Below are 20,004 nucleotides of genomic sequence, written 5' to 3'. Positions count from 1 at the left end.
GTTTCGTTTTGTAATTATATTTAATATTTTATATTATTCAATATATTATCGCGTGTTTGAAAAGTATTAGAAATTTGATTCAAAAGTCAAGGAACTTAATAGGATCCTTTGTTGTACAAAGAAGTTTTTTTTTTTTTTTTTTGAGAATGAAGTGTTGTGTTCTGTTGTTTGATGAAAGTGATAGTTTTAATAACACAGCCACAGAAAAAAAAGTTCTGACCTGGGGTTGCGACTATGTTTTTCATATAGTTTTTAGGTCGCTAAAACTGAATCCGTCCGAAAAAGTCCGTTTTGCCCATCAGTCACCTCACCTTTTTTTCTGTGATCTGGATGTGCGAATATGTTAATCATATAGTTTTTGGGTCGCTGAATCCATATTCAAAGTCAATCTTTCCCTATCACGTCAGGCTTCCGAGATATTTTCAAAAAATGTCAAAACCAAAAAAACAAAAGTTCCTATCTGGGGGTGCGAATATGTTAGTCGTATGTTTTTTGGGTCGTATCACGTCAGGTTTTTGAGATATCCTCAAAAAATTTCAGATAAGAACTTTTTTTTCGTGGTTTTGCCATTTTTTGATGATTATTCAAAAACCTGACGTGAAACGGCAGGATTCGGTTTCAGCGACTCAAAAACTATATGAAAAAAATAGTCGCAACCCCAGGTCAGAATTTGTTTTTTTTTTCTGTGGCTGTGTAATTGATTTGAAAGTTATTATTTTGTGAACTTTGTGATGCATTGTTGTTTCCCAAATACCATCAATTTTGTTCTAATTGAAAAAAAAAAAAAAATTAAAAAAAAATTTTGCATAAAAAAAAAATAAAAATAAAAAAAAATAAAAATTGTTTTTTATAAAAAAAATAAAAATTGTTAAAAAAAAAAAAAAATTGTTAAAAAAAAAATAAAAATTGTTAAAAAAAAAATAAAAATTGTTAAAAAAAAGTAAAAATTGTTAAAAAAAAATAACAATTGTTTAAAAAAAAATAAACATTTTTCGCCATTTTTGATAAAATTATTGTATGTTTGTTATATAATTTTGAGTAATAAATTACTCGACTCATCCAATTAAGTGTCACATTTTCCGGGATTTTTCTAAAAAATTAAAGGTTATAAATTAAATATTTTTTTTGTTTAAATAAAACAAAATAATTTTATTTTTTAGTTTTGAATTTTTCCAAAACCAAGCTTTATTAAAAAAAAAATAAAAAGTTATAGACTTTACAAAAGAGTAGGTATAGCTCGTCATTATAAGGGATTTGTAATATTTTTTTTTAAAGTAAAGTCAAGTTATAAGAAAATGTTCCTTCCGGGCTAAACGGAGGGGAATCGAATCTTTTTCCCAAAGATGTTTTTGTTGATGTCTCAACCCAACCTACAAGCTCTAGCTTTTTGGCACATTGATTGTTACCTTTTCTTCGGGATTTTAGAAAGTGTTATTATATCGGTAAAAAAAGGTATAGGACTCGCTAAATGCTTGACGAATTTGAACTAAGTATTCCAAGTTTTTTTCAAGAATATCTTAAATGAAAGCTAGTCAAACAAAAACAAAAAAAAAAAAATGATTTTATCAAAATCTATTTTTATACAGGGTGTCCCAAAAGTAATGGATCAAACGAAGTATGCTAATAGGGGATCTTAAGGGCTCTCAGAATTTGGTAACTTGTTCATCCCAAATCCTTACGGTTTTCGATTTAATGCATTTCTTGTGAAATTTCGAAAAATCTCGACTTTGCAACAGTATTTTGCTTCCTGCTGCCATAATTGATCTTTGTTTTTTACAATTCTTTTACTAAAACATTGACAAATAATTAGGAACAATTAATTAATCAAAATATTTTTTATTCCATAAGCCATTTCAATGCAAATTAACTAACAGTTTCAAGTTTTATAAAAAATCAATTTTTTACTTTTATTTGAGAGCAACACCGCAAAAAAAATTTCTATGGTGTGAGAATGGTTTATTATTTTAAAAAGTTGCCCTGTTATTGTAGTTTTCAAAAATGTATAAAAGTTTCCAAAGTTGCAGTTAGATCGCAAAATATTACAATTTGAATTCAACAAAACAGGGTTTTTCAAAGCAAAAATACAAACGAAAATAGAGGCTTTTGTTCAAAGAAAAATAAACAAATAACAGTTCGAGAAAATGTGTTTGTTCTGGTTGTTTTTTGCTCTGAAAACCCCTGTTTTGTTGAATTCAAATTGTAATATTTTGCGATCTAACTGCAACTTTGGAAACTTTTATACATTTTTGAAAACTACAATAACAGGGCAACTTTTTAAAATAATAAACAATTCTCACACCAAAGAAATTTTTTTTGCGGTGTTGCTCTCAAAAAAAAGTAAAAAATTGATTTTTTAAAAAACTTGAAACTGTTAGTTAATTTGCATCGAAATGCCTTATGGAATAAAAAATATTTTGATTAATTAATTGTTCCTAATTATTTGTCAATGTTTTAGTAAAAGAATTGTAAAAAACAAAGATCAATTATGGCAGCAGGAAGCAAAATACTGTTGCAAAGTCGAGATTTTTCGAAATTTCACAAGAAATGCATTAAATCGAAAACCGTAAGGATTTGGGATGAACAAGTTACCAAATTCTGAGAGCCCTTAAGATCCCCTATTAACATACTTCGTTTGATCCATTACTTTTGGGACACCCTGTATAAAAGAATTTTTTTTTCAAGTAGCAAATTTAATTTACATTCTAATAACTCAAGTAGCATTTTTGAGGTTTGAGGTGCAACAAGAACTTATCGCTTACTTTTCAAAGTTTCCTGAATGTTATAGAAAACAAAATCAATAAATTTATTCGGGCGAAAAATTGTAATGTTAAATAAATATCACTTAATTTACAATTAAAATTTCTTTTCCAAAAACCCATCACCCAGTTTGTAAAACTTTGATCAGCCCTGATATTTTGTATAAAATATTTGTATCCCTAAGTATTTTGTATTACACAAAATGAAAACGAAAAAAAAAAAAAAAAATATATAAATTATGCTAACCCATAGCATGCAGTAACCCTTTTTTTTGGTTGTTTTTTGTTTCACCATAAAACAAACTATCAGCGTTAAGCCCTAACAGCTGCAAACAAAGCCGAACCCCACAAAAACATTAAAACAAACTTTTTTACATAATACTCATTACTATAATATTCTCCCCCTTTTATATCTATACGAATACGTATCTATAATGAAGACTCCTTTTTTTTAACATGAAATTTACAAAATCTATAAATAAAAGGTAACCCCAAGCCTATAACAGCTAAGTGCACAACAGCACTTTAGAGAGGACAAAAACGGATTACTACAGTCTGACCGATCAACCGACCAACCAACCGACCAACAAAACCAACCCACGATGATTGATTCCATAATTTCATTCATTTAAATTACAAAAGGACACCATAAAACTGTCATCGCATTAAAACCATTTAATTAGTGTAAAGAACCAAATTAAAAAAAAAAAAAAAAAAAAACACAATAAAAACTCCACTTACTGGGAACATAATAATAATATTCCCACACTATAAAAAAGAGGCATCACAAAAACAACAACTACAACAAAAAAAAGAATGAACAACATTTTATGCTTCTGGATGGTTGGTTGGCTGGCTGTTGTGTATATTGCACGGTGCAAAGCAATGAAGTGTTGCTTTTAGTGTGATGGTCCTGCGTTAATGCGCACCCTATTAAACCATTAATAATTCCGCCAGCTTAGCTGCAGCACGAGCCACTCGAGTTGAAGCGAAAAAAAAAAACAACAAGTTACATCAATGCGAATTCTATCTCCCAGGGTGCATTGCAACATCAAGAAGTAAGCAACAAAAAAAGTCAAATAATGCTGCAAGCACTAAGAGCCATCATCATCATTCCAGAAGAACTTTTACAAGCCGCTTCGTTTAGTTTTTAGTTCTTTTCTTCTAGAGGGCAAATGAAATCTCGTGCTGGCATGCATCGTCGTACTGCTATCAAAAAAAAAGAAAACAAAAAAAACAGAATCAAACTTTTGGAATCAGCCCAGCAGCTACTGGAAATAAAATGCGCGTCTTTGAGTGCCACGCTCATGCACTTATGAGTTTGGGGGGTTTTCTTGTACCTTATAAGATGACTTGGAAAATTATAAAAAATCCAAAAATAAAGAGATATAGGTACTTTTAAAGCATTGAGTTAAAGGATTCCCCAAGTTTAGGCCAATATTTTTCAAAAAAGAGGTTGTCTGTAAAGCCGGTTTACGGATGATAATTTTACGTGATAACGTCGTAAGAAAACAGGTTTTATGCTTTTAAAATGAGCCATTTGAAGCGTTTATTTATTTCAATCACAATCATAATTTACAAGAAAAAGCTAAAAAAAATACCTTTTTTCTTTTCTCATTATATTAATTTTTTCATTTTAAAAGCTCACAAAAAAAATTATACCATTAAAAAGCCAAATATTTTTTTTTAAATAATAAAACCATTTTTAAATTTTTACAATGAGCAAAAAGTATGAAAATAATTTATTGAAAACAATCATTTCTTATGAAAAAGTGAAAAAAGTGAAAAAATCACTTCACCCAAAAACTCATTTTTTTGATACAACACCCTATAATAAATTTTATACCACCTGAAAGCCTATTGCTTCAGCTCAAAATATATATATATAGATCATGTCTATTAGACATCTACAAAGAGAGCTAGAATTTTTTGAACTCGATCAAATTTCATTAAAAAAAGCAAAAAAAACATGTAAAAATATCTTCTCACGCTATTAAATCCATTTTTTTTTTAACAATCTATAAAAATTTTTACACCATCTAAAAGCTTATTGTCTTAGCTAAAAATATATATATAGATTAAGTCTATGAGACATCCACAAAAAGAGCTAGAATTTTTTTAAACTCGATGAAATTTCATGAAAAAAAGCAAAAAAAACATTTATTTTTATGTTCTCATGCTATTAATTGAATTTTTTCCCTCACCACCTATAAAAAATTTTATACCATGTGAAAGCTTATTGTTTCACCTTTCAAATGACGTATCAATCTCATTTCAAAGATACCTACAAAAGAAGTTAGAATTTTTTAAAGTCAACCATGTGGAATTTCCAGAAGAAATTACGGTACTTCCCACACTGGTGGCTGTTCATGGCGCAACAGATCTCCACTGGTGGTTTGAGGTTTTTCGCAAGTTTCTTGATTTAACATTGTGGGCTTGTAGATAGTCTAGCGTTATGTGTGATATACAAAATGAAAGGTATTTGTATCAGGATGCTCATAAATGTTTAATCAAATTTCTATCTGCTCTTGGTAAAAAGTTATAACCTGTTGAATTCTAAAATTTTATTTTACCGTTATCTCAAAATTGTGTTTACGAAAATGATTGAAATTTCGCACATATATAGTCGTGGTTATGGTCTATCCATATATAAAATTCCTCTATCTATTAAAGAAAAAAAGATAAAAATAAAAAACGATGGAAATCGGTTAAAAACGGCCAAAAAACCTGTTTTTTTAAAACTTATTTTTCTCCGTATTCAGTCAAAACTTTTTTAACGATTCCAATTTTTTGCATATGTATGTGCATTGATCAGCCCTACATGTCCTATATAACTTAAGATTTTTTGAATGCTTCAAAAAAAAACTAAAAATCAAAAACTACCCAAAAATACCCCTAAAAAAGTAGGTATTTTTCAAAAATTCGTATTCCGAAACGCAGAATGTTGGAAAAAAATCCGTATGAGACGCCTAATTTTTTTTTTCCTTCATCTTTCACCTGGCACCTTTAGAATTGTCAAAAAAAATTTCCCCTACCCATAATCAACATTTTGACATACCCACAACACCTGATCAACATTCAAACAAAACGTTATAGCGGAGTTCCAGAATTTTTTAGAATTTTTTCTTAAATGCAATTATCCTTAAATCAGTCTCCTCTATCTATAGCAAAAAAATTCAACTCTCTACGACCACGCGTTTAGATTTTAGCCCAAATTTCATCTTTCCGTTTTACCCCTGTTTACCCTATTAAATGACGGAATTTTTAAAAATCCTTCATTTGGATTAAGCTTTAGGTTAATATCTTTCAAATAAGCTATAGGAGATTTTTGTATCTCTAATAGTTTATTTTTCATTTTTAATTGAAATTTTTGGCCGCACTGCAAAAGTGCGAAAGTGGAACGGGAGAAAATGGCGTCACTTTTTTGTGGTGGCTGCCATGGTTCATCAATTTAGAAGACGTTATCACGTCATAAGTTAAAGTTGTATTATTTATATCAAAATAGCATAATTTGTTGAGAAATGTATCAGATAAGTGTCTGCTTATGACAAAAGTTCCAAAAGAAAACAAAAATTAACCAACTAATTTCTCTCTCGGAAATCCAATTGTTATTGAATTTATTGTACTTTTTTTTTTTGCTAAGGGAGAACTATGCTATTAACAATAAAAATTGTTCAAGTGTTGGCTTGTATTTGTCTCTCTTTTGTTTAGATAACAAACATAAGAGTATAGTGTTTTGATATAGTTGAGTTATTTAAGATTAAATTAAATTTACCACTTGAAAAAATACGGTCAATTTTAAAAATTCTAGAAATTATAGATAAAGACCATTTATGCGTTACCTACTTTGAAAATTTTGCATTAAAGATTCTCAGAAAGATATTAAATTTTTTTTAAGAAAATCCGTCAATCCGTTAAGGCAGTATAGATATGTGTACAGATTAGACTTACAAAATGAAGAATCTAGGTGGACAAAACTATTTCTTGTTTTTAAAATGAAAACTTATTTTTTGTAATTAAAATTTAATTTTGATTTTTCAAATATTAAATCAATTTGATAAAATTTTGTTGACAATTATTTAACCTTAGACATTCTTTTTTTTTTCAATAAAAATGAAAGATCAAAAGAGCCTATATACAAACATATTGTGTGAAAGGGTGTTTTTTCGATGAAGCACTAAAAATGCTGTCTAAAAGCAAATTATTCGTGTAGTACGTTAACATTTTTCGGTTTCAATATTTTATAATAATAATAACGTTCGTATAAGGGTACCATTAAAACCATTGAATTTTTGGGACCTATCCCGGATTTTCCTTAAACATTTTTATATGTCGCTTAGATTTTTGTTATGGATAAGAAGAATTATTGTAAAATATGACTGATGAAAAAAACTGATGGAATCCATGCATTTTTGGCAGCAATGTGAAAAACTTAAGATTTTACAGTTAAAATAATTTATTAAATTAATAGGCTTTGCACTTTGGTACCAATAACTTCCTAGTAACTCTAGATTTGATAAAAACTTTTACCATTCTGCCTTTTACCTTTGGACGCGCATATTTAAAAAAAAAAATGTTTGTAAAAATTTTTGAAAAAATGTTTGTAAAAATTTTTGAAAAAATTTTTGTAAAAATTTTTAAAAAAAATTTTGTAATTATTTTTAAAAAAATTAAAAAAAAAAATTTTTAAAAAATTTTTAAAAATATTTTTAAAAAAATTTTTAAAAAAATTAAAAAAAAAAATTTTCATAAAAATTTTATTTTCACACGAAAAACAAATTTCAAAATTTTGTTTAAAGAAAAGATGCAACAGTTATAAAAACTTTTAACTTTGTATGTAGTGAGCCAATTATTGTAGAAAATTATAAAAATAAGAAATTTATAAAATTCATTCATTCGTGGTTGTGGTTAAAGTAAACGTAAGATGATGAAATTTAAAGTACACTGAACGAAAAAAAGCTAATATTTTCCAAACTGGTTGCGATAGAAACTTTTTCTTTTCGGTTTCAGAACAGTCAAAAGTGTACCTACCTATCAGCCATTTCAGGCTTATCCATTTTCTACCGGACACCCTGTATATGAAACATATACTATTTACCAATTTTCATTCGGGTATCATTTTTTTCACAATTTTTTATTTTTTTTTGTACTTATTTAGAATTTCACCTTTTCTTAAGAAAAAAAAAAACACCCTTTCGGTCATTATGCAGACTTTTGATTTTTTAGTTCTTTTATTAATCGAAACATTTCTACCAAGTTTTTGAAAATTCGGAAAATCAAATCCACGCGCCTGAAAGGCTGATAGACCAAAGCTTTCGTTAGCTTCTATTACTGTGATCAGTTTGTCCAGACTCTGCCAACTTTTTTTTTGTATAAGCTCCGAATAGAGCTTCCATTAAATCTCCATTCAAATATCATTTCACGATCAAAGACACAAAATATTTCATCTTTAAGCAAGCTAAACAATTTGATTGAAAAGAACCTGAAATTTGAAAAATCCAACAGCAAAGTGTTACCGAATGAAAGTAAACAAATGTCATTCGTATTCTGATTTCGTCAGATCAAAACAAGTGACTTGCACACAATAATTTTGAACATTATCTATTACAATAGCTTCAGAACCAAATTCTACCTTCCATTGAACAATTTTTATAGATCTACTCAAATTATGTATGCAATTTTACTTCAAAATCTTTCAAATAAATCACCCATAGACATTAAGGTGGACCCGCAAAAAAAAAAAAAAAAACAACCATTTTGATAGTGATCAACATGGAAGGCAAGATTAATTTCCTGTAAGCAATACAAAAACAACAACAAAAAAACGTCCATTTTATATTATACATATATCCCTACAATCTCGTCTACCTGCTTTAATTTTTGTTTGGTCAAAGCTTAGCTCGCTGGACCGACAAAATTCATGTGAAATTTACTGTCTTAGAATTTTTATTTTTATTTTTATTTTGGTTTTTGCTTTATTTAATTTTTTTTTCTATACACATTTTGTCAAGAAATATCAAGTTCCGCTACAATAGTCCATCAAGATCACAATAAAAAAAAATCAGAAAAAAATCCTAAACGAAAAAGAAGATGCTGATGCAGACGAAGAAGAGTTTTTTGGGGATTTGTCGTTCGAAACCAAAACATTGAATTAAAATTTCTTAGCTTGCTCTGTGATGGTCTACTGAGGTTGAATTTTTTCTTCTTTGTTGTTGTTGTTGTTTTGTATGAAATAAAAGGACACTCGAACGGATATGTTAGAAAAAAAAAATCCCTAAAAAAAAAATTAAACAAGTTCTTCGTCCATCGAAGCAAATTATAATGAGTGGAAAACGTGTTTAGAAGAAGAACCTCCACCGCTATATACAATATGTAGTTGTCTATACTTTTTTTTTTTTGGTTTCAGCTTGCCATCACATATGGGCGTGGCACACAGAATTTTAGGGTGAATTTTGCAAAAAAAAAAAAAAAATAAGATGAATTTTATCTTAAATGTCCGACTATGTCGCACTAAATTGTTTTTTTTTTGAAGCTTTCACCACAAGAAACACGGTAATGATTTTTGATGCTCTAGCCAGAAGTTTTTTTTTTTTTATCAATTTATCCACTATCAGTATCTTGTCGATTTTTTACAACTTAATTTACCCCTTTTTTAATATAATAGACATTTAATTCAAATTTTAATTTTCAGGTTTCTCTTTTTGTTTTTTTTTTTTCAAAATGTCTGCATTAGAAAATAGAATTCAATTAAATTCATAAGAAGTTTAGTTTCCTGTAAATGCATTAAATTGCAGTTTACACAAAAATATCTATGCAAATGGAAATAGGCAGTAGCACGTGCTTCAACGAACGTGAGCATTAAAAATATAATTGCTGGAGAGGATAGTCGGATAGTTATTTGAAGAAGAAAAAAAAGAAGAAATTATATGTATATTCATTTCTATTAAAGAAGTAATTATAGTTGTAATGGATTCAAAATATGAAATGCTGTTTAACATGAAACCGGAAATTCCGTTTTTATTTATGTACAAGTATGTAAGTGGTATGTTTGTTGAGAAATACATAGAAATAAACTTAGAACTTAAGTCTTGGAAGATATTGATTGAAAATAAGAAATTAGTATTATTGTGCTTTTATTATGTCAGACTTCTTACTTTTGCCTTGATGGATGTCCTTTTTTATAGAATAGAAATTACCTTTTGAACCGTTTAATTTTAGTTATATTGGATAGATTAAATTTTAAAATCCATAAATATAAACGGTGGTGTGCCTCAGGGTTCCATTATGTCTCCCACACTTTTCTTTTCATCTTCCAATCCACCTAATTGTTTCGGTGATTCTAGAACCCTAAGCGTTTCTTATTCGTTTCTTATTATATCCTTCGAATGTGGCGTTTCAACGACAAAATATGATAAGTTTATATGATCAACTTTAAAAGAAACCTCAAAGAAACAAAAGCTTAAATGTTAAGGTGCTATATTAATTGAAATTTAATATCCTATAACCAGCGGGTAAGCAAAACGCTTCTTACGATACCTTGCTTGTCAAATTATCATAAATAGGGAACTAGTTATGAAGGAACATACATACAAGATTTTGTGTGTTCCTTCATAACTACTAAACTATTAATGATATTTTCACAAACGAAGTATCGTTAAAAAGATCCTGCTTGCCCGTTGGTTTTAGGCTATTGGAATTTTACTAAAACCTACTAAATCGGTTTAAAAAATTCTGAAATCTTGTTTTCATTTTCAAACTCAAATATCTCGGAAACGATTAGGCACATACACATTTTATCAGAACATTCTGAACTACAACATAATAATAATTTCATCAAATCTGACTGAAATTACTTTTCCCATACTACATCTACGAGGTCTTTTGTTGTTCAACTAAGAGTCGCCAAGCAGCAATCTATTTCAACATTTTTCTAAGCTATAAAATTACTAAAAATAAATACACATTCACATGGTGATGTTGATTAACTCAATTTTACAAATTGCAAAATGTAACTTAAATTAGGGCATTTGCGTGTTAAATGCTTCATTAGATTTCTCTTTTAAGAATTATTTTTGCTATTCCGGTTCCTTAGCTGAACCAAACTACTTTTAGATGGTCAAAAAACATTTCGCACTGACCAATTGCTTCCCATTTTATACGATGAAAAAGAACGCAAACTTTTGCAATAAAAATTCTACTCTGGATTATATTTCTTCCTTCCTCTTCATATAAACTCCATCCGTCATTAAACCCTAAACATAGCTCTTTTTATATAAAACTTCTTTCCGGATGATGTCATCCACCATCATCACTACACTATACAACTGCCATCATCAACCATCTATCTACTAAACAACCAAGCAACAGAACTACAACGACTACCTAATAAATACGACTGATTTTAACCAACCAAAATCTAAAGCCTCACATTTTGAAGATTTATTATACCAAAAAGTCGGTACGATTTTTCCCCCGGAGCGGATTCGTCTCTCACTACTATCCTCCTCTATATATTTAATAAGTCTTTCAAAATTAATCCATAAACTAGAAGAAGATATCTTTTTAAAACTCTCTCAATCTCAATCTCAACTCAACTCAACCTATTTTTCATTTCGTTCGTCGTGTGTCTTTGGTTGGTAGAAGTACTAGAATATCTCGGCGTTTTAGTTAATGGCTATAATAATTCACTTATCTTCGCACAAAAGAGCTTTATGCAATGTTGAGAGATTTTAATTAGCAAACAAAAAAAAATGGGAAAATTAAAAATCAACAATGTGTAGTAGATATAAAAGGTTTGCAAAGTCCACATAGAACCAAAATCATAATCAGACCCGAATCTAATCTTTCAAAAACTCAACTAGCCAGTTTTATTTTTTTTTTCTTATTTGTCTTTTTTTTTTTTATTTTTTTTTCAATTTTCTTATCCATTCGCTTCATTTAATGTCTCTACATTATTCTCTTCTTTTCTGCGTGTTCTGTCCAACTTTTCTGTCAGAGTTCTTTTTGTAGCTTTTTATTTTTTTTTTTATATTGTAGGTATATTGAGTCTTTCTATGTGAAAAAAAAAAAAATAATATATGGGATAATTTCGAGGTGGGCACGCAGACATTGACTAACAAAAAAAAAAAAAAAATAGTCATATTAAATCCAAAAAAGCTCTTTTGTTGTTATACTCTATTGCGTGATATGTGGAGAGACTACTTGATAAAAGCTTTCTGTCCATCTACTTTTTTTGACGAACATCTGTTTCGTCATCAACACAATAAAATACAAGAATAACAGAGAGGTAGAGAGAGAGTGAGAGACATTTAGAGACATTTAGAGAGAGAGAGCTAGGTACCCTATATTGTTAATAATGTTCACATGCATAATAACACAAAATATGATGATGATGGTTGTATTTGTGATGTACAGTGTGTGCAAATTTATTCTCTCTCTATCATCCTAATGTGTATGAGTTGTGTAGGTTGTTTCATTTGAAATAGATTGTTGTCTTACTCTGACAGGTTTTCCTTTTTTTTTTTTATTTTTTATTTTTTTTTTTTGAAGAAATATGTTCCGCAATTTTGTGTTGTGTGTTAATTTTCTGCCGCCATTATTGTTTCAACAGTGATTGTCATAATGGAAATTGTAGAATTAAATCAATAAAACTAAATGTTAAATTTTTAAAATATTTAAGCAAAAAATAAAAAATTATTCAAAATAAAAACATTTCAAATTAAAAAAAAAAAAAACTATATAAAGCTTTACATTGTCACGGGTGGGACATTTTGACAATAAATGTATTGATCCTTTTATTAAAACTAGCCGACCATGCACTCAAAATTCGAGTGCCAATTGTAACTTTTATTTATGCTCAAATAAGCACACTATATAAATCACTTTATTTACTACTAAGAATATGCAACACTTAATTTTATTCGAAATTCGAGAATGCCTTCGAAGGTTCTCGTCTTTGCTTTTAGAAGTTTCCACTTACAGAAGGGAGAGGGCGTGGTTCAGCACATTTGTTTTTGTTTTTTTTTCTCAATTTTAATTTATTATTTTTATCTATTTCGGTAAAAAAAAAAATTAAAAAAAGTATACATTCTGCACATCTAGATAAAATTTCCTATCGTTCGGTATATAATTTATGCCCCTTCGGTTTTTGTGGGCCGCGTATTTTGTACCACAAAATAAGTGTTTGCCGTTTTATTATATGATTTACTCATAATTGTACAGATTTCCATAATACTACATTTTTTTAATAAGTTGCTTAAAACATATCATCTCAATGATTTAAAAAAATAGCTATTTCCTACTGCCACGGGTGGAACAAAAAGAGTGATTTTGATCTAGGATATGTTTCTATTTTTCTATTTTTATTTAAATCCTTTGGCTTACTTCACAAATCAATAGTAAAAATTGAGTTACCATAAAAATTATTGTCTTTTTATATAAAGATTATAAATGTCACGGGCTGGATAACGTTTTGCCATTTTTGAATTCTTTTTCAAGACGAGTAGAAAAATGGAATACAGGCAATTTTTTGGATTTCAGAATAACGAACTTGTCTTGAATTTTTCTTTTATTATTATTTATATTTATTATCATTTTTGTACATGCATTTTTGTATTTCGACTATTAAAACAAAGTAAAATACAGCGATACCGCAGCGAAATGTCAAGAAAGTCGACTCGCTTAACTTTGAACGACCTGTAGCAGTAATATTCAAAGGAGTTTGAGTAGATTCAAATTGGTAAAGAAATTTTATGCTATACTAGAATTGTCGATAAAACTGTGTGTCTTGTTAACCCATTGATATTTTCTTCGTTTTCTTTTGCGATCTATGAAGATTTTAATAAGGGATTTTGCATACAGGTCACTCTGGTGTATACGTGTTATTTTAACCTAAATAAAGACTGAATTATCGATTTAACAGGCTTTTTCTTTTCTTTTTTATTTTAATATTCTTTGAATCCTATGATAAAATTTGGCTACTTATAATTTGGCTACAAAATTTCATAAAAAAAATTTTAATAAAAAAATTAAATATCATAAAATAAAAAAAATCATAAAATAAAAAAAAAAAAAATCATAAAAAAAAATTTAAAGTAAAAAATAAAACAAAAATATTACAAAAAATAATTATACAAATTTTTTTTAAATACCTACATAAATACATATATTAATATTAAAAAACAAAGTAAATACAGTAAAATTAAATAGTAAAAATAGAGTGGCGTTTAATTCTTAAAAATTTATCCAAAATCAATTTTTTTTCTGTGGTTTGGGGGAGCTGATTTTTTTGTGTTTATAATAAAAATATTAAAATTTAATATTAAAAAAATTGAAAACTTCTTTTTTATTACAGGTAAATCATCTTTACACTTTTCAAAAAAGTTAAACTCTTATTATTCTGCCAATACTTTGTAAGGTAAGCTCATTTTATTTATCTATATGGTAAAAAAGAAAGTAAACCCAGCTATGAAAAGCTTGGTTTATGTTTTAAGCCAATCAAACACTTCAATTAAGCTGGCGATTTAGAAAAACTTCTGAACCGACCCTTGAACAAGAACCCATGATGTCGGCTCTGCAGCCAACTACCTATTACTCTGTGCTATGACCACCTGCGATTTATGCGACAATCAACATAGGTAGTTCTGTCCAAAATAAGTAATATTACAAATCTGCTCCATTTTATATTTATAATACAATTTTTTTTTTTTTAATTTTGCTTTATAAACAATTTTTTTACTTGCTCCATAGGGCAAGTATTGGTTTCGTGTAGAAAAAAAAATTGAGGTTTTAATCAATACCAACATTACGATGATGGAGAAGATCAAAAAAAGTTTTCGTCATGCCGTCCGTCGGTCTGCGCGTCTGTGCGTCCGTGCGTCTGTGCTTCCATCTGTACATCGAGCTAGGGCCTAAACGGATGGATGGATTTGCTTGAAACTTGGTACAGATGCTTTTTAGGTTATTCCCTAGGACCGTTTTTTTTATTTTTTTAATATCTCCCTTTTAACGCATATCTCCCATATAACGTTTTCGAGGTATTGCAACTTTCTCGAAAACGGCTCCAACGATTTTGATTAAATTTGGTATACGTAATAGACTTATTGATTCTTACAAAACTGCGTTTTTAGTTTTTCTCAAAAAATGCGGAGAACGGAAATATGGCGTTGCCGTTTTTCAAAAATTGACATGTTTTTTAAGTTCATATATTTCATCAAAGCATAAGTCAATTTTATTCAAAATTTACAGACATCATAGGTATTGAAGTGTAAAATGTAAAAAAAAATTTAAAAAAAAAAAGTTTTTCAAAAAATATTTTAAAATTGAATTTTTTTAACTTTCGATTTTTTTTTTTTGTTTTTATTTTTTCTCCACAAAATCTTAAATTTCCCATACAAGAGCTAGTACGTGCGACCCAGTCGTGCATTTTATTTTTACCGGATTACTAAAGTTTTTTTTTTTTTAAAGAATAACATATTAAAGTATGAGTTTACTTGAATTTTTTTTCCCAAAATCCTGAGAATGGTTAAATTATTGCAATTTTCTAAACTCTTAAAAAAGAAGACATGTGTTGGTTGCCAGTTAAAAATTTAATGTGGTTATTCTTTGAGCGTCTCGAAATATTGAGTGTTGTAGATTTAAAAACTTGAACTTGTGCACAAAACCAAATACATTAATAAATAAGCTGACAAAAGTATTTCTTATACTCACTGTACATTGAATTTGCAAAATATAAGTTCCAAAAACCAAAAAAAGAATTAAAATAACACCACACACCAACCAACTCCCTTTTTTAAACTTGAAACAAAAATCTATCTTTTCGGACTCGTTTCTATCTAGAAAAAAAAATCTATCTTATTCACTTCACCTTATTCTATTTTTCAAAACGCATGTCCGCCCATCTCATTTAATTACTTTTTCACAGTCAAAACAAATTTGCAGATACTTCATTTCTTGCAACAAAACAAAAAAAAAAAATATATCTCTCACAGTCAAAATAAAATAAAATACAAAAACAAAATATATAAAATTATCTCACCATAAAAAAAAAATCCTACCTATTTCACAGATACATTTTCACCAACAAAAGTTCTCTCTATCATTTTATTCTCTCTCATTTATAATCTCACATATACTTTGATAAAAAATTGAGAGAATTTAATACGCAACTTGTTTCTCTCCTCGTATCTTCAAATATAAAATTTCTTCACTGTGTAAATGTAAAATTTTTAAACTTTTTTAGTTCGAGTTTGTATTTCGTTACGTTCGGATGGGAGGTACATTGCGTGTCGCGGAATCGCGACTTTGATACATATATAATACACATAAATTTTGTTCTACAAAATAAAAATAAATACAAAAAAAAAAAAAACACCAAACTCTCTTCATTTTTATGTTTTTTTTTCGTTGTTTTTGATTTCAAAAACTGAATATATTTTCTCAAAACTCTGAAAATTTCTCAAAAACAAACCAAAAACTCTTTTATTTTTCGAAAAAATCATCACCAAAAAAGAAACACAAATAAAAAAACCTTCATCGCCATCAAAAATATACGTCATCGTCGTGTTTCGTCGTTTTCGCCTTCGTTGTTGTCGTCGTTGTCGTCGCGGTTTGAGATTAATATCTTCAACTTGCAAAATTTTACAAAAAAGGGATAACAACACATAAAAATATATTTGTTGGATTTAAAAAATAAAATAAAAACAAATATACCTGCAGTTTTATACAGTTGAATTGTATTTTCGCTAAGTTTTCGCTGAATTTCGCTCAATTTTCGCTAAGTTCAAAAAATTAATTGAAAATTAACAACAACAACAAAATAAATACTATCAAGTGACTTAGAAAATTGGTTTCAACATTGCTCTTTTTGACAGAAAAGGGTATCTATCACAACAGTGGTCAAAATTAAAAAAAAAAAAGTGAGCGAAATATTTTCCAATTGGAAAAAAAAAAAAATATATTCAATCAAAAAAATGAAGAAAAAAATTTAAGTGTACAACGAAAAAGTGCTTTAAATTCGTCGCAAATTTTTTTGTGTTGTTGTGTTTTGCTTCTTTTTCTTCTTCTCCTTTTTGGATTGTGTTGGAATTTAAATTAATTTTCTAAACCTTTTTCATTGCGTTTTACAAACCTTCATCACCTTGTAGTTAAAGAGGAGCTTAAATAAAAACTATGCAATGGATATAACAATAAATTGGTTGTTTTTTGGTTTTTGTGGTTTTAAATCATCATCATTATAAAAGTGCTATAGATGCCTCTAATGGAATTTCGAAACATATACCGATCGATGGGTTGTTACGTACAATATTTTTCTTTTTTTTTTTTGTTGTGTTGGATTTTGTTGAATTTATTTTTTTTTCTCTCTACTAGAAAAAAGATATTATATGAAAACCGGCAACCTTCATCTCTTTTTAGCACACGGGCAATGAATTTCAAGGGAAAGAGATAGGGACTAGATGAATTTCATATATTTTCTTTTTTTTGTAATAACTTTTTTTTTTTTCTTCATTGCCTGTACGTGTTATGCGCTGATGTTGTGCTGTTCATGTATGGTGTGGATATAGAAAACAGAAAAGAGAAAATATAATGAACATTTTTTTTGCTATCAATGTGGTTGTGTGTTTGTGTGAGTGGTGTGGTAGGAAAAATAGTGACGTAAACGCGTAGCTAAGCAGAAAAATATAAAAAAAAAGAAGAAAATGCATTTTTTTTTTGATCGTATTGAAATGAAGACGAATCGAATATGGCAACTCTGATAAAAAATTTAAATTAATACTTTTTTTAAAAATTTTAATTTAAAATTGTTTTTACTTCCTAAATGCGTGCTCTAAGTTATCGAAAAGTTCAATAATTTTGTTATGGTTTTGACTACCCTTAAATAAAAAACTCCGACACATAAATTCAAGTGCATATTTCTGACCTACCCTTTTTTTTTTTGTAATGAATTTCAAAAAGACCTTATATAACTTTTTTTTTGTTTCTAAAGAGTTAAATGACACATGAAGATTTAAATATAAAAATGAACATTTTTTTATTTTCAAAAACAAAAAAAAAAAAAATTATTTGAGAGAAAACAATATGAAATGGGATTATAAAAGCTTTTAATTTATTTGATTGACAATGTTTTAGATGCAATTTGTGTTTTTTTTTTTTTTATTGTCGTCTTGGTTAGAACGGATGTTTTTTTTTCATATTTGGATAGGCACGTGCGGTTATTGAATATTTTTTTTGATGACGTAGATCGGATTTTTAGAAAACACTCCAAATTGGGAAAGATTTTGTTTTGAGTGTTGTAGTAATTTAGTTTTAAAATTATCAATTCAAAATCTTAATTAAATTATAAATTTAAGTAAAGTTAATATAAATTAAAAAAAAAAAATGAAAACTTACCAGAATGAAAAAAAAAATAAAATAAATATTCAGGGATATTTATTAGATTTTTGTCTACTTAAACACTGCTTAACTTTTTTCAAATTGTTAAGACAATCTATACTTAGACACAAGTAACAAGACAACTATAAACATGTTTTTTCAGCACATTTTCCAAATTTAAGCAGTTGTTTAAAGTTAAGCAACGTTTATAAATAATAGCCTATATACAAAATTGAAAGTTAAAAAAATAAAATGCACGACTGGGTCGCACGAACTTGCTCTTAGAGTTAAAGTTGCTTAAATTTTTAAGACTTTTAATATAGAAATTTGAAAAAAAAAAAATTCGTTTAAAAAAAAAATTAAATAAAATCTGAAATTAAATTGCCCTCCAAAACAAGTATGCAGTTTTGATTGATATATTAAGATGCATTTTTAGAAAAAAAAATTTCAAAATCGTTAGAGCCGTTTTTTAAAAAACTAATTTTTTATAAATAATTTTTTGGAGAAAAAGTTTTAAAATAAAATTGGTATGCCATTCTTTAGAAATCACTAATCAACATCTAAAAACAAAATTTCAAAAAAATTAAATGTCCCGTTTTCGAAAATTTTATTTAAAAAAAAAAATTTCAAAATTTCAAAATTTTTTAAGAAATACAAAAATTATTTTTTTCAAAATCTTATTTTTGGCTTATATTTAAATTATATAAATGCTTCTTCACAAAAAGTTTCGTTGAAATCGAATAAGCAGTTTCGGAGATAATCGGATTTGAAAAAAACGGTTCTATGGCAGGTACCGTTAATAATGATTCTCAAAAAAAATTTTTTTCATTGAAAGATAGACCTTAGCTTAAAACTAACATTTGAATTTTTTAAACAAAATCGTTAGAGCCGTTTTCGAGATATTTCAATTTTACTAAAATCGGTATATGACAAGTACCGTTATTTTTGGTCCAAAAAAATTAATTCCGAAAACCCCCCTGGAGAGTCGCCAAATAACGCTACATACCAAGTTTGACATTAATCGGTTCATCCGTTTAGGCTGTAGCTCCTTATACAGACAGACAGACGGACTTCCGGGACCCACTTTTTTGGCATTGTCTGACATCGTAATGTCATGTAAAAATGTTATCTCAACTTTTTTTTTTGTACGAATGCATAACTTGATAATATAGTACCTATATCGCAAGTAAAAACAAAATTAGGAGCAATTTTGTTATTAAATTTGAATACTTGCTTTAAGTTTCATAAATAAAATTGTTTTTTGTCGGTAGAAACTCATTTTTTTGTGCAAAATATATACCTACTCATAATAAGGATCGCAGTTTTTTTTATTGGATTATTATCACATTATTCCCTTCTTCTTAAATTTTGGATATTGAATTTTTCCACATATTTTGTTTTAGAAAAAAAGAAGGATAACATACAAAAAATTCCGTTTTGTAAGAATAAATTTTCCTCAAAGCAAACATTTTAAAGGATGTTTCCTTTTTACCAATAACAAGGAAAAAAGTATTATTTTGGACTTTTTGTAATTTTATTTCCAAAAAAACGTAAGAGAATTTTCCAAATTTTTTCATATTTTCACTCAGCTATGTTCTCAAATTTGAGTGAAATGAAACCGCAATCAAAAATCCAATGAAATAATTTTCAAGGTTCTCTCTGTCGATCCATTTTATGTTTTGAAATTTGTTTCGAAATCAATTAATATCCAAGATATGATCCTATTTTTTAAGGCAAAATTGTCAAATGGATCATTGTCAAAAATGTAGGAAAAAATTTCCAATTTTTCCAACATTTGGTGATTTTATCCCTTCAAGATTAATTTTTGGAATAAACGATAAACCATTATGTAAAAGCTTAAAAACTTTTTCTCAATAAA

At 28.0% G+C, this 20,004-nt stretch overlaps 1 protein-coding gene across 4 annotated transcripts in view; it reads left to right on the top strand.

The window, feature by feature from the left end:
- LOC129916819 (neurogenic protein mastermind) overlaps positions 1 to 20,004 on the top strand; it is a 222,790-nt gene that overhangs the window by 22,475 nt on the left and 180,311 nt on the right. The window contains exon 2 of one of the 4 annotated variants that reach the window (XM_055996980.1): positions 14,110 to 14,172. The exons of the other annotated variants lie outside the window; for them this stretch is intronic. The gene's annotated coding sequence lies outside the window, so the exon portion shown is untranslated. The remainder of the gene's footprint in view (positions 1 to 14,109; positions 14,173 to 20,004) is intronic. 4 annotated transcript variants of the gene reach the window in all.

Source organism: Episyrphus balteatus, chromosome 3 (assembly GCF_945859705.1).
Source record: "Episyrphus balteatus chromosome 3, idEpiBalt1.1, whole genome shotgun sequence".
In the NCBI taxonomy this organism is placed as follows: Eukaryota; Metazoa; Arthropoda; class Insecta; order Diptera; family Syrphidae; genus Episyrphus; species Episyrphus balteatus.
Note: the sequence above shows the minus strand (reverse complement) of the source record. Positions and strands in the feature narration are given on the sequence as shown.